Source organism: Cyprinodon variegatus, unplaced genomic scaffold (assembly GCF_000732505.1).
Source record: "Cyprinodon variegatus isolate N-32 unplaced genomic scaffold, C_variegatus-1.0 Scaffold518, whole genome shotgun sequence".
Classification (NCBI taxonomy): domain Eukaryota; kingdom Metazoa; phylum Chordata; class Actinopteri; order Cyprinodontiformes; family Cyprinodontidae; genus Cyprinodon; species Cyprinodon variegatus.
The window spans coordinates 23389-31681 of NW_015150971.1; positions in this window are offsets into that span (position 1 = coordinate 23389).

Genomic DNA, 8293 nt, shown 5'->3' on the forward strand with positions numbered 1-8293 from the left:
GGGGAAGAAGGCCAAACATCCAATATGCAGGAAGACTTCCTGCCGAAAGGCAAAGACAAAAGCAACGTTAGACTCAGTGAAACAAAACTCAGACTAGACTCAGCTAAACTCAGCTTGGCTAGAGTACCCAAAACTGGCAAACACTCTGGCATTAAGGTAGTGACAGTCCACTGCTTAATTACTCCTCCAGATAATGATCCAAGGAGCCGCAGGTGTGCAGGGAGGACCAACGAGGACAGGAAGCCACCTGGTGGTGGAGGGAGAGACAAACACAAAACAACAGACCACACAAACTGGATTCCTGACAGAAAATATGAGTTAATCTGAAGTTTATGTTTCTAAATCAAGCTATCAATAAATATAAATGTTGTTAAAATTGTAGTAATAAATATTGTGGTAGGAGCAGTTAATATTTGTCAATAGGGGCTTCTGTTCTGGCTTTTTAATTTAATTACAAGGTTATATCATTAAAATTTGATACTAGCTCAAACCTATTATTGAGTCAATGTCACTACTGTTAGTCTTTCATCATACAAGCTTACAGGAATGCACTCAGTGACTACTTTATTGGGTACAGTTATTCAATACCATTGTGTCCTTGGGCAAGACACTTCACCTGCATTGTCTACTGATGGTGGTCAGAGGGCCCGGTGGCGCCAGTGTACGGCAGCCTCGGTTCTGTCAGTGAGCCCCAGGGCAGCTGTGGCTACAATGTAGCTTGCCACCATCAGTGTGTGTGTGTGAATGGGTGAATGACTGAATGTAGTGGGAAGTGCTATGGTTAATTCTTCTAACTCAAAAAAAGCGCTATATAAGTATAGGCCATTTACCATAAGAAGGCGTTAGCTTGTCAACATTTACATGCTGGTTGTGGGGAAAATTACAGTGAATATGAAACTTCCCAGAATGGAGAATTAAAGGTATAATGAAGGATGTTCTTTTTCTGGGTGATCATCAAAATAAGTGTTCCTCCTAATTGTCAATCATTCCAGTGATATGTCTACGTATGGCTGTTCTATGTGTTCCTCTCCATTTTCCTTTACAGGTGTTGAGTCTGACATAGTGGAAAAATTGCAAATCTTCTTTTGGAAAGTAAGCTTGTATGAGTGATGCAAACAGCAACATTTAAACAGAGCGTGCATGAGGAGAAATGGGCTTGTGCATGCTCTCACACATGTTTAATAGGCGTTCCCTCTCCAGGGGGGGTACAGGGTTGTGCATGTGCACTTATTTTTTAAAGTATTTTTTTTTTTGTAAGTTTTAAAAAAAATGTGTTTTCAAATGTTCGCAAAAATCCTTCACTATACCTTTGAGATTTAGTTCTACATGCACCCTTTGGCTACATTCACACTGCAGGTCTTGATGCATCAATTTATGAAATCAGATTTTTTTCAGCAAGGTCATTCTACCACATAAATGCTGCCACCATCAGACTCCAACTTAACGTTCCCCATGGAACCCCATACCACACAGCAGTTCACCGTTTACATAAGTAGTAAAGATGTCTAAATATCTGTTTTATTATAAGTGTCGATTATGGCAAGACAAGGAAATCCAAAAGAGAGTTGAATTATTTACACTGTTTTTGCGGAGTAGTCACTGGTGTGCTGGAGAGCTGTCTGTATTAATAAGTAGTCAGAAACTGAATGGAAATGTGAAAGTTGTAGAAAAATTGACATTCAGACCGCAGAATCTATTGGATTCTATTTGATATCTATCCAATTTGGCACATGTGGAAGTGGGACAAATCTGATTTTTTTTTGAGGGGATAATATCCGAATTGGGCTGTTCTGACTACCATTAAAAGTCGGCTAACAGTCGGATATGGGCAAAACATTGGATTTGGGTCACATTTGCCTTTGGTACTAACTTCCAGCAATAATTTCCAAACAGATATCTAATGGACATTTTAGGGTGTAGCCAGGCTGTTGTTACCATAGGAACTATGCTAGTGTATTTGTTTCTCAGAACCTTTTGTTACTGTTCACCATTTGTGTGAAGAAGTAACACTTTGGTTACATATATGTGAGGAAATAAATAAAAACTTTGGAAAAGATAAACCTACCCTTAACATTGACTTTAGAGTGCAAGCACAGCGACGAGAAATGTTGAAGAGACCGAGAAAATAACAGAATCTACTTTACCTAAAGATAGCTCTGACTTATATAGCTTATGTTTTTTTTTTGGGAATAAAGAGCTGATGAATCATGGAGGCTTCAGTAACATCTTTAAACGCATTCTCATATATACTAGCACCTTGAATTTGCCAATAATAGTGCACAGTTTATCAACCGACTTACCAAGCACACTGTGCGTAGGTGAGGATTCAAAAAGTGACAAAAGATGCAGGCACACACTTTTTTTTTTTTTGTTTACTCTTTGAAAGCATCATCTCTGGTTGACCACTTTATTAGGTTCCCTTTGTAGTACTGGGTAGTAGCCCTTTTCTGTATTTTATTATTTAATCTTCATTTTTGCAGGAGTAAACTGACAAAACCCGAACCTATTTTGCAAGGAAATCCATGTCTTGATTTGCTGAATGATCCCAAACTAATGAAGTACTGTAGAGCCTCATAAGAAAATAATATAAAACAATAGGACTGATACTAATGCAGACAACTTTAGTGAAGAAGGAAAAAAATTAAAATTAAGAGAATCGTGAACTATTGGTGTATAATGAAGCAAGGGCTCCCAAGCATTTCAGGCTGTGACCCCAAAATAACTACCAGAGCGAACCTGGCAAACTCCTTTTCCACTGCTTTGGTGACTCTCTCAAAATACTTTTCAGTAATTCATTCTGTGTTTATTTAAATCAAAACCAAAGTGACACAAGACACCCAAACAAATAGATTGTGGCTGTAAAGACACCAACACTAAAGAAAGAAGTTTAAACAAACATGATACAAGCTTCATAATTGTTAGCTTCTTTTCAAAACATGATGTGTCATTTAGACCTCAATAGTCCTGAACTCTAAAAAATCCTAAACCCTGCTTCTGCAATGATCATTACTTAGCAGGTAATCCAATTCAGGCTGTCCCTGCATCTCACACAGGATTAGAATGAAAATGATTTAAAGGACCTTCTGCCAAACACAGTTCATGCTTAGGGAAAATATGCATAATTTCCCAATCTGACCAAAGTTGATAGCTTCTAATGACTTTAGGTATGGAGAGAGGACCAAAATTCCCTAATATGGCCTTTTAAAGAAAACACATCACTCATGTGCAATTATGCAAACAAATCACTGAATCATGAATATGCATTCTCCCATTTCAAATTAAGGTAACAAACCCCCCCCTAATGCTTCATAATAGTCTTAACCCTAGATTGTCAGACTTGTCCATAATCCTATTAAAAACATATGTTATACATGTTGTTTCCTCACACGGAAACAGAAAAAGATAATCTAATAAGCGTTTTTTTATATATATATTAAGACTTCTTTTCTAATAAGAGGAGTGAGATATTTTTCTGTGCCTCTCCTTTAATAAAGAGGTGACATATACAGTCTTCCTCAAACGTACTATTATTGTGTCAAAGTACAGATCCAAACTATATTAATGGGACCAAGATTAATAATAATAATAATAATTAATAATAATAACTTAACTTAATAACTTAATAATTTAACTTTATTTATCTCACATTGGAGAAATTTACCTGTGCATTTAACCCATCCCCTCGTGGGGGAACTGGGCTGCCATCGTGAGATGCCCCAGGGTGTAGGGTGGGGTTAAGATCATTCCTCTGATATTTAGGTCTACAATAACATAATAGCACAGCATCTGCTGCACATCCATGAGGTAAACTTCTCTTTCCACCACAGCCCAAAGATGCCCTATTGGATGAGATCTCGACTTTGACAGCCGTTGTAGTACTACAGTAGATTGAACTGATTTGAGGTCTGTGGCATGTTCCATCATCCTGATCAAAGCAACCCTGAGAGGAATGGTGCACTGCATTTATAAGGGATAGGATAGATATGCAACAATATGCAATTTAAACAATACACAGTTGGAACTAAAGGGCCAATATGCCTAGAGAAGCTCTCCCATATTCTTTAAACTGTATAAAGAGATCTGTTCTGAATTCAATCTATTCAATGAAAAAAGTTGTTTAAGGATATAGAAACACTCAATTTCAATTAAATAGAAAAAACCCCAAAATGTGGGTCTTTAAGGAGGTTTGTCAAACACTACAACAGGAAGAAAAAATGCGACTGAAAATCTCTATGAAATATTTTGTAGAAGTTTACTAGTATTAAGATTCTGCAGGTAATGTTTCAATTAGAAAAAGGAAAAGACAATGAGGTTTTGGTATTCCTCCATTCAAACCTTTGTCAAAGGGCTCAGTAAATCTTCGCCTGACTGGTCTGTCTGAACAGGATCTGGGAAAATCCATCACACACTGTCTAAATCTGATTGACGCTCCACCAGGGGCCTGCATAATTGAGTGCTGCTGTTGGCTCACAACACTGATCTCATACTAAAATGACTACACTTGTAAGGTGCTATAAATACCTGGCGCTGTTCCTCTCAATCAACAGTTTTCAAGTACTTCCTTAAACGAACGAAGATGTATGATAAAGAATAATGAGACAGGTAGGAATGCAAGTCTGTCAGTTCTAAACACAAAAGAGCTTTCAAAATCACATCCAATCAATCAAGCTGGAGTTAAAGCCTGGTTGTTGGTCCTCTGAAGCACCGCTGTGCACATACCAGCCGTAGCCATCAATAACTGCTGGAGCTACTCTGTGATTTAATGCACTCAGCTTTTAGGTATTTAAGGAAGAATGTGTTGCAGACTCTAGATAAAATGATTCTCACATACTGAGCATGACACCCTTAAAATTCTCTGCACGCCACAGATCTATGCTCACACACAAAAGGGAAAAACCATTTCATAACTGATTACTTGCCAGAAGAAAGTGACATAAAAGCCAGATTCAGACTGAATGGAGGACATTGTGCAGCAACTGCAAAGCTTTCAAACTAGACACCCACAAATCAGTTTCATGACAATTTATTTAGCAGTAACTCCTCTGCATCTTTGCACAGGGGAAGACATGACTGAAGGTGAATGAATGTAATGAGGCCACTTAATGAGTCAGTCTGATAAAAGGGTATTCATTTTCTGTGTGCATTTTAAAATCTGTTTGAAAGTTTAACAGTTAAAACACTAAACAAAGAATTCACTGGTAATATAATTAGTTAAAAACATCAATCAGAAAGGATATGGTTATGGTTACGTTAATTGAAAATATTTTTGTCATGCTAATATATACAGTCCAATGTAAAAGGAGTATAATGTTGTAGTAAAATATCTTTTTATTTCTTTTTTAATGTATAAAAAAAGACCTTCTAAAGATTGTTCACCCCTTCTTAATCCTCATTGAGTTTAATGTAAAACCCTCTTTTAATTGCCAATCATGTTCTTGCAAGGTTCCCTTGGTGCTTGATTCAACGTTCTAAGTCTTTTACCTTTAAAAACAATGTTACCAAATTAATGTAGTTTCTTTATTTGAATAGTACCAATGATGATAATAATCCTTTTTCAAGAAGGTCTATGGATTTTATAATTTAATCATTTAGACATTTTAACCCTCCTCAGGCGGAACTACAAAGTAAGGGTTTGTTTTAGTTCAAAATACAGTATAAAAGCAGTTTAGTAATTTTATCTCTGGCTTTACTTGAGAGTCTAATAAAATTAGTAAAAATGAACTTGGGCTCATAGTAAATTACATTTTGTGGACAAAATTATACAGATCAACAATAATAAAAAAAAAGCCTAGCTCTGTAGCTTTGAAGTAGGTAATAGAAGTTCTTAATGAACCACCAACATAGGTTTTTTGAAGGTGGCTGTTGAATATTTCCATTGATAATTATAATCAATTTGTAATAAAAGCAGAATGTCTAAGAAATACATGCAGATTAATTTATGTTTAAAATTATCCACAGTGAACATCTGAATATTGATTCAGAAATGTGTTTACTTTAGTAATACAGCTCCAAGGTTAAAAAAAAAGAAAAGAAATCTTTATTATTCATCCAGTCTGGAGAATTAAGAGAACAGGGTGTAACTTTAAGTGACACTCAACAAGATTTGTTTTAGATGCATGTTGGAAACAGCTAAGGCTGTTTTCAGATGTAAATGTAGTCTTTATTCCCCCCATTTTATTCTATTTCTGGAATCTGAGCATCTGAATTAGGCTTCATCAAATGTTGCGTTCATATTTTAAGTTTATTTATTATGTCCATGCCTTACATACAAAAAACGTCAGTGAAGACATTGCCATATAGAAGAAACTCTGGATATTTTTGGCTAATGAAAATAATTCTTCCCTAACCAGAGACTTTTCTTTCATCCTTTTAATTATTTAGCCTCAGCAATGAGGATTATTTCTTTTCTTTCAGATCTGTCTCTAAAAACGGCAACTGTCTCATTATGATTTTAATAGGCTTCTTACAAGAAGAATGAGGGGAGATGATAGATGACCGGATAGGTAAAAGGAATGTGTTTCCACTGAACTTACATTGCTATTTTTGGGGACATACTTTTACTATCTTGAATTATTTTTGTGTCGCAAATGAAAGGCCCCATAGTAATTTAAAGAATTCAACGTTTATTCAGCCAAAAAAGCTTTAGCTGAAAGCAGTATGTTAATGATATAAACTATCAAAAAGACATAATAATACTTTAAAAAGAGTTCACTACAATAATTCTGCTGTATACAATTTCATCTCATTTTAAACACAATGCTTTATTTCTGATACTGAATTTGACTCTAGTTGACCTTCAGTTGGAAACAAATCTGCTTCAAAAACAGCATAATCAAAGGTCTTTAGCCCCAGAGGCCCTGTTTAAGGTTTGTTTGAAGAAAACAATGTCCAAACTTGATAGTGAGCACAAAAATGATCTACCCACTGGCCATTGCTAGACTTACTTATTTGACATTGAGACAGACAACAGACCCATCATATTAAGTGTGGTTGCATTCATGAACATGCAGAACATGATGATCATCTGAACATTTGAAGGAGGATTTGAAAATGTAACTACCTAACTTGTTTATTAAAGATGAAACATATTGCAGGTGAAGCTCTGCATCTATATCTACTGTGGCAAGCTTGAGAATCAGATGCAAACTTGCACGGGTAGAATTGTCATTGGCTTTTGTAGCAAGAAGGAGGCACCACAGAAGGTGAGTATTCCATTTGCATTGCATCATATTTAGACTGTCAAAAACTAAAACAATAGAGACAGATAATCTGTCAACAAATTATGTTTTGGGCCAAAACTCCTAGCATCACTACATTATCTTGCTTTTAAATTGACCATTGCAGCACACTGCTTCAGTTAGTGGCATCTTCCAGTTAAGTTTTTCTTGTGTGCTGTCCAACTGTGTCAGGATATTTTAAACATGGGGGCCACCTTCCAAAGGTTCCTTCTTATTTTATTATTGATCAGATCAAGGGAAAAATTAGCTAACAACAACTCTGTATTTTTAAATAAAAATAATAATTCATGTAAAGTTATGCAGCAGTCATGAATATGAAGGCGTTCTTTTCTTATAGTGAACCTTCTCTAAACGTAATCAGTGGTAAAATGTGTTATTTTCATAAACTAATTACCTTATTATCATCTTTAATAAAAGTAAAAGAAAACATTAGTGTGTTTAGGATGTCTGGAAGATGATGTGATGAATATTTCCGAATTACGTTGCCTTTAGAAATTAAATCAGTAAATTTGACAGGTTTCAACAGAATAATCCAGATGCCAGAGCCTCCATGTTTGTGCCACACAGCCATTCTATAGGCTGATCCCCCTTTTTTTTTTGTAATTCCTAAACCAATGGAGGGGGTCTTTTCCATATTTGTCTGTCTGCATCTTCTCCACATTACTTTTCATACTTGTGATGCATGAGTAGTACTGTTGCAAATGTTGGTGCCTTTGGGATATTCATATTAAATTTACACTCCCCCCCTAAACTTATGAGACTGCTCGTAGTGCATACATTTACAAGATCTTCATTTAAATAGGACAGACCACTTTAATAGGAGTAGTATTTAACCAAACCGAACTTATAAGATATCCTCCAACATTCCTACTAAGGCAGTGCAATTTTTGGTTGGCACAAAAATAGCAGAATTATTTGCACAAACAAATAAGCGCTTCTCATCTGCGATGAGGCCCTAACAGTTTTGTGTTTTTCAGTAATATAGTACTTCAACCAATTGACATAGCCACAATCAAATAAAGGATTAAAGATATATTAAGTAACTGTGCTTTAAA